Source organism: Pelobates fuscus, chromosome 8 (genome assembly GCF_036172605.1).
Source record: "Pelobates fuscus isolate aPelFus1 chromosome 8, aPelFus1.pri, whole genome shotgun sequence".
In the NCBI taxonomy this organism is placed as follows: domain Eukaryota; kingdom Metazoa; phylum Chordata; class Amphibia; order Anura; family Pelobatidae; genus Pelobates; species Pelobates fuscus.
In genome coordinates, this window is record NC_086324.1 from 87556782 (window position 1) to 87575850 (window position 19069).

General features: G+C 38.5%; 1 protein-coding gene across 3 annotated transcripts in view; it reads left to right on the forward strand.

Moving 5' to 3' along the window:
- Nucleotides 1-19069, forward strand: part of GULP1 (GULP PTB domain containing engulfment adaptor 1) — a 670190-nt gene that overhangs the window by 316283 nt on the left and 334838 nt on the right. The window contains exon 1 of one of the 3 annotated variants that reach the window (XM_063430128.1): nucleotides 5335-5355. The exons of the other annotated variants lie outside the window; for them this stretch is intronic. The gene's annotated coding sequence lies outside the window, so the exon portion shown is untranslated. Of the gene's footprint in view, nucleotides 1-5334; nucleotides 5356-19069 lie in introns of those variants that run through there. 3 annotated transcript variants of the gene reach the window in all.

Sequence of the window (19069 nt, forward strand, 5' to 3'; positions counted from 1 at the left end):
GTAGGTCCCCCCCCCTTATTGTGAATTTTAGGGCCCCCACCCGCCGCACAGGGGTGGGGGCCGGGGGGGACAGTAGGTCGCTCAGGGGTGGGGGCCGGGGGGGGCAATAGCCCCCACCCTTATTGTGAATTTTAGGGCCCCCACCCGCCGCACAGGGGTGGGGGCCGGGGGGGACAGTAGGTCCCCTCCCTATTGTGAATTTTAGGGCCCCCACCCACCGCTCAGGGGTGGGGGCCGGGGGGGGGACAGTAGGTCCCCCCCTTATTTTTTATTTTAGGGCCCCCACCCACCGCACAGGGGTGGGGGCCGGGGGGGGGGCAGTAGGTCCCCCCCTATTGTGAATTTTAGGGCCCCCACCCACCGCTCAGGGGTGGGGGCCGGGGGGGGACAGTAGGTCCCCCCCCTTATTGATAATTTTAGGGCCCCCACCCGCCGCTCAGGGGTGGGGGCCGGGGGGGGGGACAGTAGGTCCCCCCTTATTGATATAGTTTTAGAAAGCGAGCTGAGCTGTCAGTCAGACAGCTCAGCTCGCGAACGCGCATTCCGCGCACATGCGCGGTAAAGCGCTCAGGTTCTTCATAGGGCGGCTGTCAATGCCGCTCTATGAAGAACGCGATTGGTGCAGCGCGAAGCCGCGCATGCGCACCACATCGCCCTGACGCTTCTCTCAGAGAAGCGTCCTATTGGGCCCCGCGATTTCGTCATTTTGACGAAAAAGGGGGCGCGGCCTGGCTGGGAGCTCGGCGCTGGAACGGAGATAAGTTTTTAATTTAAAAACACCTCGAATTTTTTTTTAATTAAATGTAAGTTCATATAAAAGCAAGAAGGAAGGCTGGGGGACCTGTCTTTCTTGCTTTTATATGTAGACTATAGAGTCCCTTTAAGTAATTTTTCTAGGGTTGCCAATAACTTCAGATTTTTCCACTGTGTCTCTACTTATGAAGAAACTGTGTTCCATTCGATATTGATATGTAATTTGTTCAGATATGGTAGACAACTCTAATATAGTGGATTTCCAATTAAGTGCCATGGTTATTTTAGCAGGAAAAATAATGTTATTAAATATTCTTGGGATTTGTTGCAAACTGGAAAATCTATGTTCCATAGGAACATATTAAATGTGAATTTATCAATATTAATGAATTTCTGTAAAAATAGTTTAATTTGGTATTTAATGTAGTCTAATTTGATACAATTCCACCATATATGTGATAAATTTCCTTTTCCTAGGTGACACCTCCAACAAAGTTCCAAATTATTCCTTGAAATTTTATTAAGTCTTGTTGAAATTAGATACCACCTATACATAAGTTTATAGCGCAGTTCTAACATAGAGATACAGTGGATATCTCGAGATACATTATTTTAATTCCTCACAATGAGAGATTAGAGATCCTTTGGATGTATGACATTGTGCATTCATTTATGCTCACTAATTCAAACAATGAAACCACAGTTGAATTATACTTTAAAAGGTAATTTGTCTATGGAGTCTATGTCTATTTGTTAAAGGATAGGATTGTTGAACATCTAAAATCACATGGATTTCAAGATCAGAGACAACATGGTTTTACTTCAGGGAGGTCATGCCAAACTATTCTTATTGATTTTTTTGATAGGGTAATGAAAATAATAGATCAGGGTGGTACAGTAGACATTGCTTATCTAGATTTTAGTAAGGCTTTTGACACTGTCTCACATTGAAGGCTTATCATTAAACTTCAGTATTTAAGTTTGGATTCCAATATTGTTAAATGGGTTAGGCAGTGGCTGAGTGAAAGGCAACAGAGGGTAGTAGTCAATGGAGTACATTCGAAGCAAGGTCTTGTTACCAGTTGGGTACCTCAAGGGTCTGTACTTGGACCCATTCTCTTTAATATTTTTATTGTAGTGATATTGTATATTGATGGTAAGGTATGTCTTTTTGCTGATGATGCAAAAATATGTATCAGGGTTGATGTTCCAGGAGGTATAAGCCAAATGGCAAATGATTTAGGTGAACTAGAAAAATGGTCAGAACTGTGGCAACTGACATTTAATGTGGATAAGTGCAAGATAATGCATCTTGGATGTAAAACCCAAAGAATATTTGATAAGGTCCTAACCTCAACATCTGTGGAAAGGGATTTAGGGGTAATAATTTCAGATTAAAGGTAGGCAGACAGTGTAATAGAGCAGTAGGAAATGCTAGCAGAATGCTTGGTTGTATAGGGAGAGGTATTAGCAGTAGAAAAAGGGAAGTGCTCATGCAATTGTACAGAACCTCACTTGGAGTGTTGTACGCAGTACTGGAGACCTTATTTCCATAAGGATATTGATACTTTAGAGAGAGTTCAGAGAAGGGATACTAAACTGGTTCATGGATTGCAGGATAAAACTTACCAGGAAAGGTTAAAGGATCTAAACATGTATAGCTTGGAGGAAAGACGAGACAGGGGGGATATGATAGAAACATTTAATACATAAAGGGAATAAACACAGTAAAAGAAGAAAGACTACCACAACAGGAGGACATAGTCTTAAATTAGAGGGGAAAAGGTTAAAAAAATAATATCAGGAAATATTACTTGCATGGAATAGCCTTCCAGCTAAAGTGGTAGAGGTTAACACAGTGAAGAAGTTTGAGCATGTGTGTGATAGGCATAAGATTATTCTAGCTATAAGATAAGGCCAAGGACTAATGAAAGTATTTAAAAAATTGGGCAGACTAGATGGGCCGAATGTTTTTTTTTTTTATCTGCTGTCACATTCTATGTTTCTATGAGTCTAAGAATGAAATTTAGACAGCACCCAAGCTATGCTGCTTGACAGTTAGAGGATCTTGATAGACAACATATTTAATATTAATTTCTATAAGTTACAGCAGAGGAAGCCACATAGAACATTCTTTTTTTTCTACTACACGAGTAAAGGAGGTAAATGATCCAATATACTCTGGTTCACCTTATAAATATAGAACCCGTTATAAAACCAGAGACAAACAAACTAATACTTTGCTCTCAGCCATGTGAAGCTTACGAATACTTGAATGTATGAAGGACCACAACTTCTTTTCCCATCATGAAGACTGTGAACTGGTGGTGCTTTATGAATAGATTTCGAGGAACCTCCTCCATAAAATAACTTTTAACTCACTATTATCTACATCCCTGTTCCAAATCCAGACACATTTGCTAATTGATTTCCCATACCCCTGAAACTACACTAAAATGGGGTTCTCTACTCGTGCCTAAATATATTTGGGCCAGATGGTATGAACGTTTATAACAATTACCACACATCAAAACATATCCTCTGCAACTGAAAACACTTATCTAAATAAATATTTATATCTTGTGAGCGTAAAAGTGGCATTGTGGTTGATGGAAGATACATCAGGCCTGATTTGCTAAACTGCAACCTGAGAATTTTCAGTTAAATGCCCCAGGGAAGATGTTAGTGTTTGCAATCTACATTGCTGAGGTTCTGCAAAACATGGTATGGGTCCCTGGGGCGGAGTATTTGGAGAGTAGGGTGGGCCAATGCTCCAACAGCATTAGTTGCTGTGTAACAAACCACAATTTAGATCTGACTTAAGAGTTAACTAAATTGACACTCACCTGTAGCTAGTTAATTAGTAGACAGACCTTTAAATGAAGAGGGCAGCCTGCTGCAGAGTGAGGGAGAAAAAGACAGCTAGGAGAGTGAATGACAACTGTGTTCATTGCAAAGGCATTTCTTTTGTTTGGAAAATTGGTAAGTGGGAAAGCCACCCAATTGCAGATAGCAATTTCCTGTCTAGTAAGAGCTCAAGTAAGAGCAAGGGATTTTGTTTGATTTTGTTATTATTTAAAGCACCTGTTTTCTTATTGAATAAAGAAAAAAAGGAAAATCGAGCTGACTGTGTCCTGGACTTTATATACCCTAGAAGGCGGTGGTTACTGCAAGGTCTGTGACAGCCCTACCTGTAAAAGAGGTGGTTTGTTACAATCTGTATTTAAAAAAAAATCACAACTCTGCTGAAACAAATAGGCTGACCCCACCCTCCCTTCACCCCCCCCACCATAAAAAAAATAAATCCAAGTATGGAAATGGCTTTCAATTTGAGTTTTACATCTAACCCCTCCACTTGCATCATAATAGTCATCTATAAGATAATCTGTTTTTGGGTTTTTTAAGTCAGTCACATGCCTCAATGTATTGCAGCTCATTTTAGTATAACACTTTTCCAAAATTGTCCTTTATTGTGAATATTATTTTAAATATTAAAATATCACAAAATAGATTTATATAAAAATATCAATATATGTTTTAAAAAAATCTAAATATTAAAATGTTTTTCAATATTTCAAACTATTTTAATGCTATATATTATATGGGGATCATAGTCTATTTTGATTAGAGTGGCAGACCAATATTAAGTCAACTGCAACTTAATTTATTGTGAAATAAATGTTATCACTGAACACACACAAAAAGGTAGACTTACTTATAGTTTTTTATGTGAAATTTCATATGAAAATGCTGAAATTTTGTTCATTCCAGTAAATTTCAAGAATCTCTTGGAAATTTCTTCATGCCTAGGGCAGTCTGCAGAGTGTCTTTATACAATTACTACCTACTCTTTATCTATCAATTCCTATGTGGTCTTTAAATTAGTCACAACCTACTTTAAAGCGTGCGTGTGTGTCTTAAATGTAAATTAACCCAGCTCCTGAATCTCATCAACAAGAGGATTGATCTGACTGGAGGAAGTGTCTCTCAGTCAACTTTTAAAATCTGCAAGCCAAAACCACACATTTAAATATTAACGTATGGAATAAAAACTCAACTTTCAGCTAAGACATTAATTTTGCTAGCACATCCTTATTTGTAAACTGAAACATACACATCCAACTAATTATTATAATATCTGTAGGTCTTCCCTCTTAAAATACACATGCATTCATATGCAATAACAAAGTTCAAACATGCCTCCAAATAATGACTTCACAATTGAGGCCTGGATCCCCATGCTTTCCTTTTTTAAGACATTTAAACCATATACAAAATTACTTAAGACCCAGAGTAATACAATTTACAATAATACATTTACCCCCTTTATATTAATGGAGGGCAATTATGCTCTGTAACCAGACCTCCAGATACCTTTTCTCAAAGCCTTTAATTAAGAACAACTGCTCAAGCAGGTGAGCCAAAACAAATGTTTTAAAAATATATATATATATATATATATTTTATCCTGTCACTCAATGCTGATAGACTAATCACAGGGATGAGTGACAATAGCTTTTTACACACTACCAGCTCCAAACAGCAACCAATCTGAGCTCTTCTTAGCTTAATGGGCCATTGGCGTGGTTAGAAGATTAGCAGGTAATGGTTTTTAAGTTGGGTCGGAGATTGGGAGACTTAGTAGAATGCTTTATTAATCCATTAATTAATTGTGCCATGAGGAAGAGTATGATATAGGTATAGAATTGAAAATAGGGATAAAAAGGGTGAAACAACTGTAATATAAGGGTAACAGGTAGGATTATAGATGGGGAGGGGTTCAATTATTAGTGACGGAGAAGTTGGATTATGGAAATAAAGGAGCAGTCAATATGGGAAAATTGTAATCTTATTCGTTGATTGGGATGCAGGAAATATGAGTAAGGTAATTTGATGTATCTACTGAACTAAGCTCTGAAGATGAATTCTTGAATCCACGTGGTCTGAAAAGGGGGAAAAGTGAAATAATAATGACTACATGTATGTTAAATATCTTGAATGTTAGGAACTCAAACATTTCACATTTCAGAAAAATCTTTATTGTTTAACTTTGCAAATGATCTCATATTGTCAGTATTTCCCCACTAAAACAGCACATGTAGATCTAACCCCTCCCTTACATTTATATTGTTTTCTCAGTATATGCCTTTATCTCTACATTATTCTTTATGATGTTTTTTTTTTTATTGTTCTGACCTTTTAGATCTTATTTGGGCACGTTGTGCTACTTATTGTACATGTCATGATTCCCCTGGTTTGCAATTTATTGCCATTTCAGTATCCTGGGCATGAATACTCACTTCAAAAAAATACACGGACAATTGAGGTCACCTAGGCTCAAGCAATATCAATTCACACATCTATTAAAATATAACCTCTCCATTCTCTGCTCATCCCTCTAGGGTCTAGCCTGCTTTAATAATCCTTAAAGTATAATATAAAAACAATTGCATGATGCTCACAGAAGTAAAAAGAAAAAGGAGAAAGATAATATATGTAGGTTGAGAATAAGGACAACATACACATTATCAAATGTTTTGTTGTATATTTTTCTACTTTATTAATCTGTGTATGTTTGTGATGCTTAAGACGTTAGCAAAGACAAGATCTTAAATGCAGTAACCATAAACTCCTATACTGCACAAATGTTACTTTCCTCCCTTATTTCTCCACTAGACAGAAAGTTAAGTAACATACACTTCACTGTCCAATAACACGTTGCCTGTTTCATTAATTGACCTTAAAGCAAGACTGTTCTGTTGGTTTTTTTTTTGTTTTGTTTTTTCCATGGACACCATTATTAAGGTGTGAATATGCTAACATGCAAACCTAGGGCAAACAAAAGAAAACAGGACAAATATTGGTCCTTGGGATGTACAAAAGAGGGTCATACAGTCTGCTTGAAAATGAAGAATAAACTGAGACAAGAAGAGCAGATGGGACACAGAAATACACAGAAACAAAAAAAATAGGCCAAAGAGTACTAAATTCAGGATAATTGATAATCAGAGCTGAATTCAAAATAAAAATAGCCAATAAGTAGACTCAAACTCACTCTCAGGTAACTAAGACCTAGACAAGCCACTGAATAAACTTTGGAGTGGTAATGAATAACTCAGAAATTTGTCCTATTGGGTAGTCTCATCATTGTGACACAAGAACATATGCAACCAATGTCACTGAAGTCGCTGGTGTGTCTCCAAAAACGTATGTAAGTCGAAATGGGTTTAAGGAGTTACAAGAATAGAATAGCCTGTGTTAGAAAGGATGCCTAAATGATTTGTGGAGTCAATACGGATCCTAGAGCAGCACCTAAATCTAGCAAGAACACCTGTAATTTATATTAATGCTATAGTGTTAGGAATGCAAACATATATTCCTAACTCTATAGTGTTCCCCTACCTTTGTAAGTATAATTTAATTACCTTATAATAATGTACAGTTAGACCATCTGACTGAGTATCTAAGTTTAACTCGGCTATTTGTGTGAAGTGCTTCTAGTGGCTATAAGGAAGACAGCCACTAGAGGCATGTTAAACCTGAAATGTTTTCATTTTTATTTATTTTTTTGGCACCCAGACAAATTCAGTGAGATGAAGTGGTCTTGCCACTTGCCACTTGCTTTTATTCATATTTTTTTTTTATCTTTGCTTCCTTGTGCCAGACAGGCTGTCTTTCCACATGGGAAAGATGGTCAGTTTCCTGGGTGCACCACAATCATAGGGGCCACACCGCATTGCCCAGGCAACAGGCATGGTCCTTTCAACTCCCCTGATGGTCCATTCCGAGCCAGCCTCACTGTCTGCCTTCTTGAGCTGGGGGGGGGGGGGGGGGGAGGGGGTTAAAGATCTCCCTCACTGGCCCAAAGGCCTTTGTTAGGGGAGAGGGAGGTAGGACCTGAAAGGCTGTGTGTTCGTCCCATGAACAGACTGGTCAGAGCGTTGCGGTGCATTACCATGGCAAGGCTCCAATACAGTGCCCGGCTCGTAAGACTTCAAGAAGCTAAGTCACAGGCAGACAGTTACACACAGTCACAGGCAGACAGGTACCCACAGTCACAGGCAGTCACACACACACAGTTACATGCAGACAGTCTCACACACACGCACACATACACAGCTACAGGCAGGCAGACAGTCTCACACACACAGTTAAAGGCAGACAGTCACACACACAAAAACATTATTTTGCGCCTAAACAATTTTGTTTAGAAAACAATCTGTGTATTTATTATTATTATTATTATTATTGGTATTAATATAGTGCTAACTAATTCCGCAGTGCTCTACAATATTATAAAGAGGGGGGAAATGTACAATGAATGAGACGATTACACAGTGACACAAGAACAATAGGTTGCAGGGTCTTGCTCTTGTTCTCAATTAAATTAGAGGACATCTAAGGAGGAAGCATGTAGGGCAGAAAGGATAGTGACATAGGAGAATGATCACTTGAAAGAAGGAAAAACGCAAGTGATTGAGGTTCAGAACACTCAGAAAAGAGAGACAAGTAGGGACATAATCATAATGTGAAAGTCAGGGTAATAGAAATATAGGTCTGGGTATCCCCAGCATGCCAAGTCTGTCCAGAAAATATCTAACCATGTAATATGAAAAATAGAGATATTTATTGAAGAAGATAGAAGAAACATTGTACATAGAACAATGAAACCTCAAACCCCTTCAAAGTAAACACATCGGAAGCTTATGGAGTGTGAGAGGTTCATGCTAGTGGTGCAGTGTTGAAAGCAGCAGACACATCCATAAGAATTTATACAAAGCTGTAACTTTTAAATTTAGTGACAATCACATCATTAGGAAGAGCTTGTATGCCATTTTAAAAATATAGCTAAATAAAATAATATGTTCAGATCTTTATTAAATGCCCTATACTATGAAGGAATACAAATCTATAGCAAGTATAGAAGCTTAATGAAGGCATTTGCTCCAATCAACAAATCTATATATTATGTTAGCTAAAGTATAGATTAGAGAAAAATAGGGCTACTGGTTGGCAACTCGAAAACGAATTGCCCTCCAAATAGACCTTATATCCTTATATTATACAAAAGGCTTGTACTGCAGGTACCCACTAGGGGGAGTCTTGCATGCAGGTAGCCAAAAAACAAAAAACTCTTTAATGATCCCTCTTGAGGAAAAGAAAAAATAAATATATACAAGTGTAGATTAAAAATAAGGACCTAGTGGGGTAGAGTCATAGCTACGCCAGGCTTTACTATAAAGAACAAATAAACTGTGGAGATATTAATGTGCCTTCAAAGGTGTGCCAGATATTCCACTAGTGTAGTTGTATCAAAAAGACCGGGGGTACAAAGTATGCAGCAACAGTTGCTAAAACATCAGGTTTTATTTTGTATCAAATAATAGAGGATACAGTATATGCATCCAGAAATGCAAGATACAAACACAATAGTACCTAGTATGCCTTCAAATATACCTTGGATGAATATCACTTATTAGGTAAAGAACAGGTAAAAGTGTAAAGGGTATTAGCCTAGAGGTAGCTTAGAGGCTGCAGATTACAGGGCACTTCAAATTTAGAAGAAATGGAGAGATTCCCTTAATTGCCATAAGCTTATATCCCATGCATAAAGCACATATTGATTCTTGAGGCAAAAGGTATGGAAACCCATACTAAATCACAAAGAAAAGCATAGTAATAAAATATGTAGCAATATGTAACAAGATGCCTAAACAGCTAAATGTGATTTGGGGGTAGGAGTCCCTAGCATCTTGTACATATCTTATACATATATACATAAACAGTCTTTAGCAGTGCCCAGGATCGTAGGAATGTCAAAACCCCAGAATTGTCCAAACAAGAAAATTTAAAATAGAATAATCCGCTCTATGTGAGCTGCTCAACGCGCGTTTCGGCGATACAAATCGCCTTTGTCAAGAGCCCGGCTTGGGCTTTGCCTCAAGAATCAATATGTGCTTTATGCATGGGATATAAGCTTATGGCAATTAAGGGAATCTCTCCATTTCTTCTAAATTTGAAGTGCACTGTAATCTGCAGCCTCTAAGCTACCTCTAGGCTAATACCCTTTACACTTTTACCTGTTCTTTACCTAATAAGTGATATTCATCCAAGGTATATTTGAAGGCATACTAGGTACTATTGTGTTTGTATCTTGCATTTCTGGATGCATATACTGTATCCTCTATTATTTGATACGAAATAAAACCTGATGTTTTAGCAACTGTTGCTGCATACTTTGTACCCCCGGTCTTTTTGATACAACTACACTAGTGGAATATCTGGCACACCTTTGAAGCCACATTAATATCTCCACAGTTTATTTGTTCTTTATAGTAAAGCCTGGCGTAGCTATGACTCTACCCCACTAGGTCCTTATTTTTAATCTACACTTGTATATATTTATTTTTTCTTTTCCTCAAGATGGATCATTAAAGAGTTTTTTTGTTTTTTGGCTACCTGCATGCAAGACTCCCCCTAGTGGGTACCTGCAGTACAAGCCTTTTGTATAATATAAGGATATAAGGTCTATTTGGAGGGCAATTCGTTTTCGAGTTGCCAACCAGTAGCCCTATTTTTCTCTATATCTCCAGGGGTTATGCCCCATTGTATCCTATAACCACCACAACACTGGCGGATGGATTTAATCCATTTCCCTCCAGGGTTGCTCTTTATTTAAAGTATAGATTAAATAACATTATAATTTTATATATATATATATATATATATATATATATATATATATATATATATAAAAATGTATATATATTACATTATATATGTGTGTGTGTGTGTATATCCCATTTCTAGTAATAATACTAGCCAAGGTAGACACAAGGATGTTCCATGGGCAGTTGTACCTTGCCCATTGTCGTGTATTTTACACAGTTATGTAAAATATAGTGTGACTTAATTTAAAAGATTTACAACAATATATCACGTGAGATATTATGTGTTTAATGATTTGGAATACAAAACCCGGCCAATGCATGCAAATCTTAATTGCTATAAGAAACCTCCCCCACCAACTAGGTTACTTTCCTTTAATTTCTTATTCGCAGTTATAGAGATGATACTACAATGTTTTTTTTTATATCAAATCCTCATTATAATCTTAATGCAAGACTTTGCCGTAGCCTCCTGGGACATTTCCTGTGAATTTATCCAAACTTACTAATAAGGTAAATTCATACCCTAACAAATCTATTGTCCTTGAGATCATCATGTACTAAATGTAGTGGTATATTAGGTATGAAAAGAGAAATGTTTTCATAGTCTTTGATTTCTTTGCGATCTAATCCATATTCGTAACTGTTGGACTTAGTTTGTAACTAATTATTTATTAATAATTTAACCAGGTGTATTATGCTACTTTACACATGTAACATAATGTTGTACCTCCATGATGTTTTTGTGATGGCGTCTTAGATCATCATGACCAGTAATTCCTTCATGACCAATTATTCCTTATGCAGCCCTGTTACACACATAATTATCCCTTGAACAATGATATGGTTAGTTTTATGGACCTTGCGAATAGTTTCTCTCCGTAATTAGTGTTATTCAGCAACTGTAGTTTACTGAGTTGGCCAAACAATTGTTCTGGACAAAGTATATGTTTGTTCATTCAAATAATCATGGTATTCCAGCAACACTCATACAAAAGAAATCACTAAAAACATTAACTGAGGGTTTGTGGGTATTTGGTTCAAAACGATTGGCTTTGCTTTGCCCTCTGTCCTTTGAGTACATGTATAAAATGGAGAATCGGTCACGCCATCTTATATCCTGGGTGAAATTAGAATTCTTCTGACACTGTGAGCTACTGTAATTCCCTTTTCAAGAGGCTTTTCTAAAAAAAAAATGATTAGAATGGGTGTGACACCCATTTGCATAGGATTCATAGGGCTTACGTTCTGCTACAGACTAGTGAATTATTTTATGTTTCTGGCAAAACTATATTTTAGCCTCAAATGTGTTGTTCCTTCTTCAAGTCTCCACAACTCTCTGTAAAGTGAAAAAAAAAAAAACAGCGGAAAAAGTAAACATAAAGATCTTATACACTGTGACATTGTGGGATTGGTCAATAAAGAGTCAATTAACATTGGCTGTGAATTTTCTGCAAAAAGCGAAATTGGTAGAAAAAGCCCCCTTTAAATGGTTTACAAAATCAGTTTACAATAATATCTTCGATTTACTAAATTCAGTTTAGATTAGCTAATATTTCATGTGGTTCATGACTTTCAGAATAGTTTAATCTTCGTGCCACTTTCAGGTTCAAATTATTATTTGTTATAATACAAGTAATACAAGTATCCCAAAGAACTGTATATGCACATTGCCAGGTGCTGTTTGTATAGCATACATATACAGTTAAATACAGAACAAGGTTACAAAGTTTAAAACACTGTAAAAACACTGGAGAGTAAAGCTATTTGTTACTTTTATTTCAATTTGCAATTGAATTCTCGAAGAAGGGCTTTTCTTTTTCCTGCATATGGATATATATTGATATTTCTCATTTACAATGTTCAATAAAGCTTTGCAAAATTCTTATATTAGATAGTCCAAGCATTCAAGAGCTCAGCATGATTTGGCCAATGTAAACCTTCCTAGGTAATGATCCACATCAATCAAATCAAAATTCTTTTCAAGTACTGTGCAGTCACAAACAGAAAAGATTTCCTCTGCTGAAGAAATCTTTATTTGAATTGAAATGTACACTATAATGGTAGTTATTTGTAAAGCAAGATATAAATGGAACAATTACAGTGTGACAAGATGTAACATCAAAATACGATTGCTTTCTCTTGCATAGTGAAATATGCTTATCCTAAAGAATGCAAATGCATTTGTATTTTAACACTTTCATAAAGATGTATATGTGTGTGTATATATATAAATACACTGCTCAAAAAAATAAAGGGAACACAAAAATACACATCCTAGATCTGAATGAATGAAATATTATTTTTCTTTACATAGTTGAATGTGCTAACAACAAAATCACACAAAAATTATATTTATATTACAGATGTATGTATATATATATATATATATATATATATATATATATATATATATATATATATATATATATATAAATCTTAAAAAACACCCATGGAGGGGCCCTAACATCAGTCACTAATGTAATTATTACAATTATAATTTGCTGAATAAAATAGTGTCTATCTATCTATCTATCTATCCTAACATAATTCTTTAATGACAAGCTTTCGGGAGAACCTCCCTTTCTCAAGTAAAACTTTTGATGCCAGAATAATAAAACTGTTTAACAGCAAGAATAGAGTACTAAATATTGATTTGGGTTTTCTGTCCCATTACCAACACTTTACATGAACACTCCCCCACATTATCTTACTCTAATATGTATTAACACTTAAAAAAACATTCCAATATGTTTATTCTATCAATATACAAAGTACTATGTATAGACCTATGCTTTCCCATACTCTTATGCATGTATAAGAAAAAACACAAATGGTATATCTAATAGAGGAAATAAGCTCTAACACCTGTGTGGTATCCCTTGTACCAACACCACTAATACACATAAACTACAAACACAATAGGTGGAGCAAATTATATACTTTCCTCTCTTCTCAATTGGTCCAGCAAGGCTGCAAAGACAGAGAGCTATACAAAAGTGCAGATAACTCAAAACTATATTTAAAATATTGATTTATATGGGAATGCACTCACAAGAGTAGAGCCATAAAAATGACCTGGCTCTGGTATGGATGTCTTTAGGATGTATAAGGGTGATCCAAATCCCCTTGTGGACGGTCTGGGTACCTGGTTTGGATACCGTGTCCGGATTCCTGGAGTGTTGCAGTCTTCTCCCAGCAATTAGTAGCAGGATCTCCAAATAGTGTAAAATCTAAATTTATTATTAAACATATGGATAAAAGTAAAATAGAAAGAAATAAATACTTTTTAAAATGTCCAATTTGAGTGCCAAAACGCGTTTCGCCTGATATGGCTTCCTCAGTTGGCTTGGTTAACATTATCCAGTCCATTCTGTTCTTTATATATGTTGAATGTGTTCTAGTTCATGGTCTTTTTTTCCGAGGAACGCACCCTGCGTTCCACCTATCCGTCGGTGTCTCAGTTCCGGGTTACGTCACTACTCCACTTCCGGGTTGTGACGTGTCTAGTCATGTGGTAATGCGATATGGTTGAAACGCACCTCGCGTTTCATTTGATCAACAGCATACGTCCATTCAGATCCTTGCATCTTTGGAATGCACTTTGCGTTCCATTCAGCCGATAAATTGTAACAATAAGAGTCCTACATCTCTATGCGGTCTTATTCTACACCAAAATAATGTACATATTAAATTATTGTATTATATTGGAAACATAGGCAAATATATATATGTCTATTAAACACACCTATTTCAATTTCATCCTCACATATATAAAAGATACAAACGACTAATATTTAAAGTGGTCATGTAGCCATAATGTATGTGCCTCAGCACAGTCTTCTATACCTAAAACCCTGAACATATTGATTCATTGTCTTATATTAAAAACATAGACAAGTATATAAATATCAATTGAATCACAGGTTCCTCAATTTTATCCTTACATACTTAAAAGTCACAAATAGCTCATGTTTAAAGTGACAGTGCAATCATAATGCATGCAATCATAATGCATGTGTATTCAAAATTCAAACACCTGTTGCTTAAAGTGGCAGTGTGATCTTACACAAGATTCAATCTAAAGTGAGGAAATAGACAGAAAAGGAAATATTATATTAAAGTGACGGTGTGATCATAATGATTGTATATATTAAATTTGAATTAAAGTATGTCACCACCTCTCTGTGCAAAAGTTAGAGGAACAAAGATATTTTAATATCTATAATTCTTCTAAAATTGATTAAAGTTATATGGGGATTATGTTTTAAAAGATAGTTAAAAGTGGACACTTAAGGGGGGCGTGGCTTGACTGCTCGAGGAGATGGTCGTGTGAGCCAGGCCCGGACTGGCCATCGGGCACACCGGGCAAATGTCCGGTGGGCCGCGATGGCCGTGGGGCTGAGGCCGGCAGGGGAGATCACAGGATCTCCCCTGCCAGCCCCATCAGGGCCAGCGCTATCCGAGCGCCGGCCCTGCTGTGTGTCTCCATGGGCTGGTGGGGAGATCAAAGATCTCCCTCACCGGCCCACAGGCACTGTAACATGCGGCCGCCGGCTGTGGGGTGTGAGGGAGGGAGGAGAGGACCGGCGGAGCTCTATCCAGCAGCTCCGCCGGGTCCTCTCGCGAGGTCTCGTGAGAGTGAACTCTAGCCGGCAGGTTAGAATTCACTCTCACCACTGGACCACCAGGGAAGGAAGCATGATCCCCCTCCCAGGCAGAACGGCTCCTCGCAGGCAGAACGGCTCCCCCCCTCCCAGGCTAAAGGTAAGAAGGGAGGGGGGGGATATAACTTTTTTTTTTTTAATTATTAATAAAAAAATATTTAAATAAAAAATCACACTAACAGCCCCCTCACACACACACACATCACCCCCAGACACACACAGCACCCAGACACACACAGCACCCCCAGACACACACAGCACCCCCAGACACACACATCACCCCCAGACACACACAGCACCCCCAGACACACACAGCACCCAGACACACAGCACCCAAACACACACAGCACCCAAACACACACAGCACCCAACACACACAGCACCCAGACACACACAGCACCCTGACACACACAGCACCCAGACACACACAGCACCCCCAGACACACACAGCACCCCCAGACACACACAGCACCCCCAGACACACACAGCAACCAAACACACACAGCACCCCCAGACACACACAGCACCCTGACACACACAGCACCCTGACACACATAGCACCCTGACACACACAGCACCCAGACACACACAGCACCCCCAGACACACACAGCACCCAAACACTCACAGCGTTCCCAGACACAAGGCGCACCCAGACACACAGCACCCTCAGACACACAGCACACATCACCTTCAGACACACACATCACCTTCAGACACACACAGCACCCTCACTCACACACAGCACCCTCAGACACACAGCACCCTCAGACACACAGCACCCTCAGACAGACAGCGCCCTTGCTCACACACACACATATATATATATATATATATATTCTATATATATATATATATATATATATACATATATATATAATATATAAAATAACCCTCAGTGAGTTAACAGACAAATAAATTTAGAACCTAGAATGTGACGGCAGATAAAAACACCCTCACACACAGCACCCCTCTTACATACACACACTGCGCCCCTCACACATACAATACGTCCAAATATATATATATATATATATATATATATATATATATATATATACATATATATATACATATATATATATATATATATATATATACATATATATATACACACACACACACACTACAGCACCCCTCACACTGCACCACTACACACATTACGCTTCAGATACACGCTAGATCCCTTACCCTATATGCACTCTTAATCCTCTATACACACACACACACAATCTCCTATACACACTCTGGGTCCTTTACACACTAGATCTCCTACACACCCTCTTTACAACCCCTACACACACTACGTCACCTATACACACACACTACAGCCTGTATGCACACACTCGCTAAATCCCCTATGCCCCCTATACACACACTCTCTACAGCCCCTAGCCACACAAATTACACCACAAACACAAATGAAATTGACCTATTTACACAATACCCAAGACAATTTAAAAGCAAACACAGCGCAAGCATGTTATTAAATTTGCTTGCGCTGCGCAGAACAAATACAGGGCCTTTTTCTAATGCCAGAGCTCTTCAGCAGGGCTCTGCGCATTGAACCAACTTGCTCACTTTGAGAGGGGGCGTGCTTGTAATTAGTGATGACAAAACACATCCTCTCTGGCCCCGCCCCCTTCTTAGGGGGCCGCTCTGATTGAAAAATGCCCGGGCCTAATTTTTTTCCCAGTCCGGCACTGGTGTGAGCAATCAGCTCTGCATAAGAATCCCAATATACAGCAACTAGAACAGGATTATTACCCGTTTGGACCACCAATATTCCACCCGAACACTCGCACCGATTACTTGGAGAGTAAGACGGAAGAAATTATTTCGGCACATAACAACGTGGTTGCGGCCCACGACAACATGGAGGTGAGACTTCAGTCTATCATGGCAAAACTTACTGACCACGAAGACAGGGACAAAAGGAACAATATTCGCATACGTGGGATCCCTGAAGAGGTCACATCTAAAGACCTAGGCGCACATATTAAAGCGCTGTTTCACTTTCTGACCCCGGACCTCCCAGAAGAAGCTTTAATCCTAGATAGAATGCACAGACTGCCTAAAACCCAAAAACCTCCCGGCAACTACACCAAGAGACACCATCACCAGGGTGCATTATTACACTACCAAGGAGGCCATAATGCAGGCGTCAAGGAGACAGCCTACTCTACCTGAGGCCTACGGCAAGATCCAGCTCTTTACAGACCTTTCAGCTTCTACATTGGCAGCAAGGAAAATGTTCATGCCGATTACCAAAGCCCTGCAAGCGGCGGACATACCCTATAAATGGGGATTCCCAGCACGCCTGATTGTAAGGTGTAATGGAGCTGAGAGACACCTTTTAAATCTGGAAGATGGAAAAAAAGCGCTGGCGGATTGGAATATCCCTGTAGACACCGTCACACAAGGCATACCCATTGGACAAGAAGCGGCAAAGACACGCATGAAAATTACTCTAAGTGACTCTACCATGCTCACCAGGGGTTTAAGTAACTTACACTTGTGCCAATTAGGAATATTACAGGGTGCACAATCCTCTAAAAGTTTACTGCGATTATTTTATATTACAATGTTAGTGCTGAGAAAAAAAAAACACACTGGAAAATAATACATAATATACATATGTTTTTGCTCAACATAAGGTCACTCACATGGGTGATGGTTTAACCCAATGTACTTGATGTTGTTAAGTCTCATAATCCATGATATAGGATTGAGGCCTATACGGCATAGTAAGTTTATCTTATATAATAGTCGAACAACCCCCAACTAAAACGGATTTGTCTATTCCAATTGGAACATCAAATACTTCCTGGCCGGATACATAGATGTTCGGATGGTTACAGAAGAATGTCAATGGGCAATGTAATCCCTCACTAGTCATTTCTTGTACCCTGCATGATATATGACAATGACGGAAGGGTGCAATATACCACCACAGATTACGACAGTTATTCACATGCCTCATAAGTGCCTAACTGATGGCCTGACTGTTTCACACCTGTCAGATCTGACTGCAACACCGCAATTCTTCTTCTTTGAGAACAAGACAGGCACGGGAAGATTTCATCCCACACATTATGTACCTTGTCGATTCTATACTGTTGGCTAGATATGTACTTAAGGAACTAAATATTTTAATTTTTTTTGGAATGACAAAACACGACTCAGATATCCTGTCCACCCTGTGGGGAGGTAGCGCATGGCCAAACTTGTATATATCTATACGTTAAGGCCACATTTTAGGAATATATAGCTCACGCCACATTGCACTACCCTACTATTAACTGAAAGTGGACACTATGTCCCACCCGCCAATGCCAACAATTACCAAACACCATATACATGGGATTCTTTACCCCACACATGGGCTTAAGTGCCCAACAGATATTGAAAACACTGGGTCTCATCACGGAGACCTTTCTTTTGTATATAGTTTGTTATATGTTTTATGTTAATTTTTTTTCCCTGTTTCCTTCCTGCGCCAAAATTATCCACTGCCAAAGCATTACGAACAAGGCCTAGCAACATGTCTACGATTTAATACTGATAGACACAATTACAGTCTCACCATCATGACAATGTTTCACCACTATACTATGCGTGGTACATCTATACTGAACTCAGCACTCTACATAAATACCGGAGCCCCTCCCATGTCACTTAACATACTTTCACTGAATGTCAAAGGCCTCAACTCACCTTATAAACGATGAATGGTCCTGGTTGAGGTGAAAAATCACAAAGTACACATAGCATTCTTCCAAGAGACACATTTCCTAAATACACAACATCCCAAACTTACCTCCAACCAATTCCCGATAAGCTATCATAGTACATACAAAAAGAAAAAAAGGGGAGTAACAATTTTAATAAGCCGGGACGTATCGTTCCAATTTATAAAAAAGGTTAGTGACAAGAAAGGGCATTATCTAATCCTACAATGCGTTATAAACAATGCCCAATAC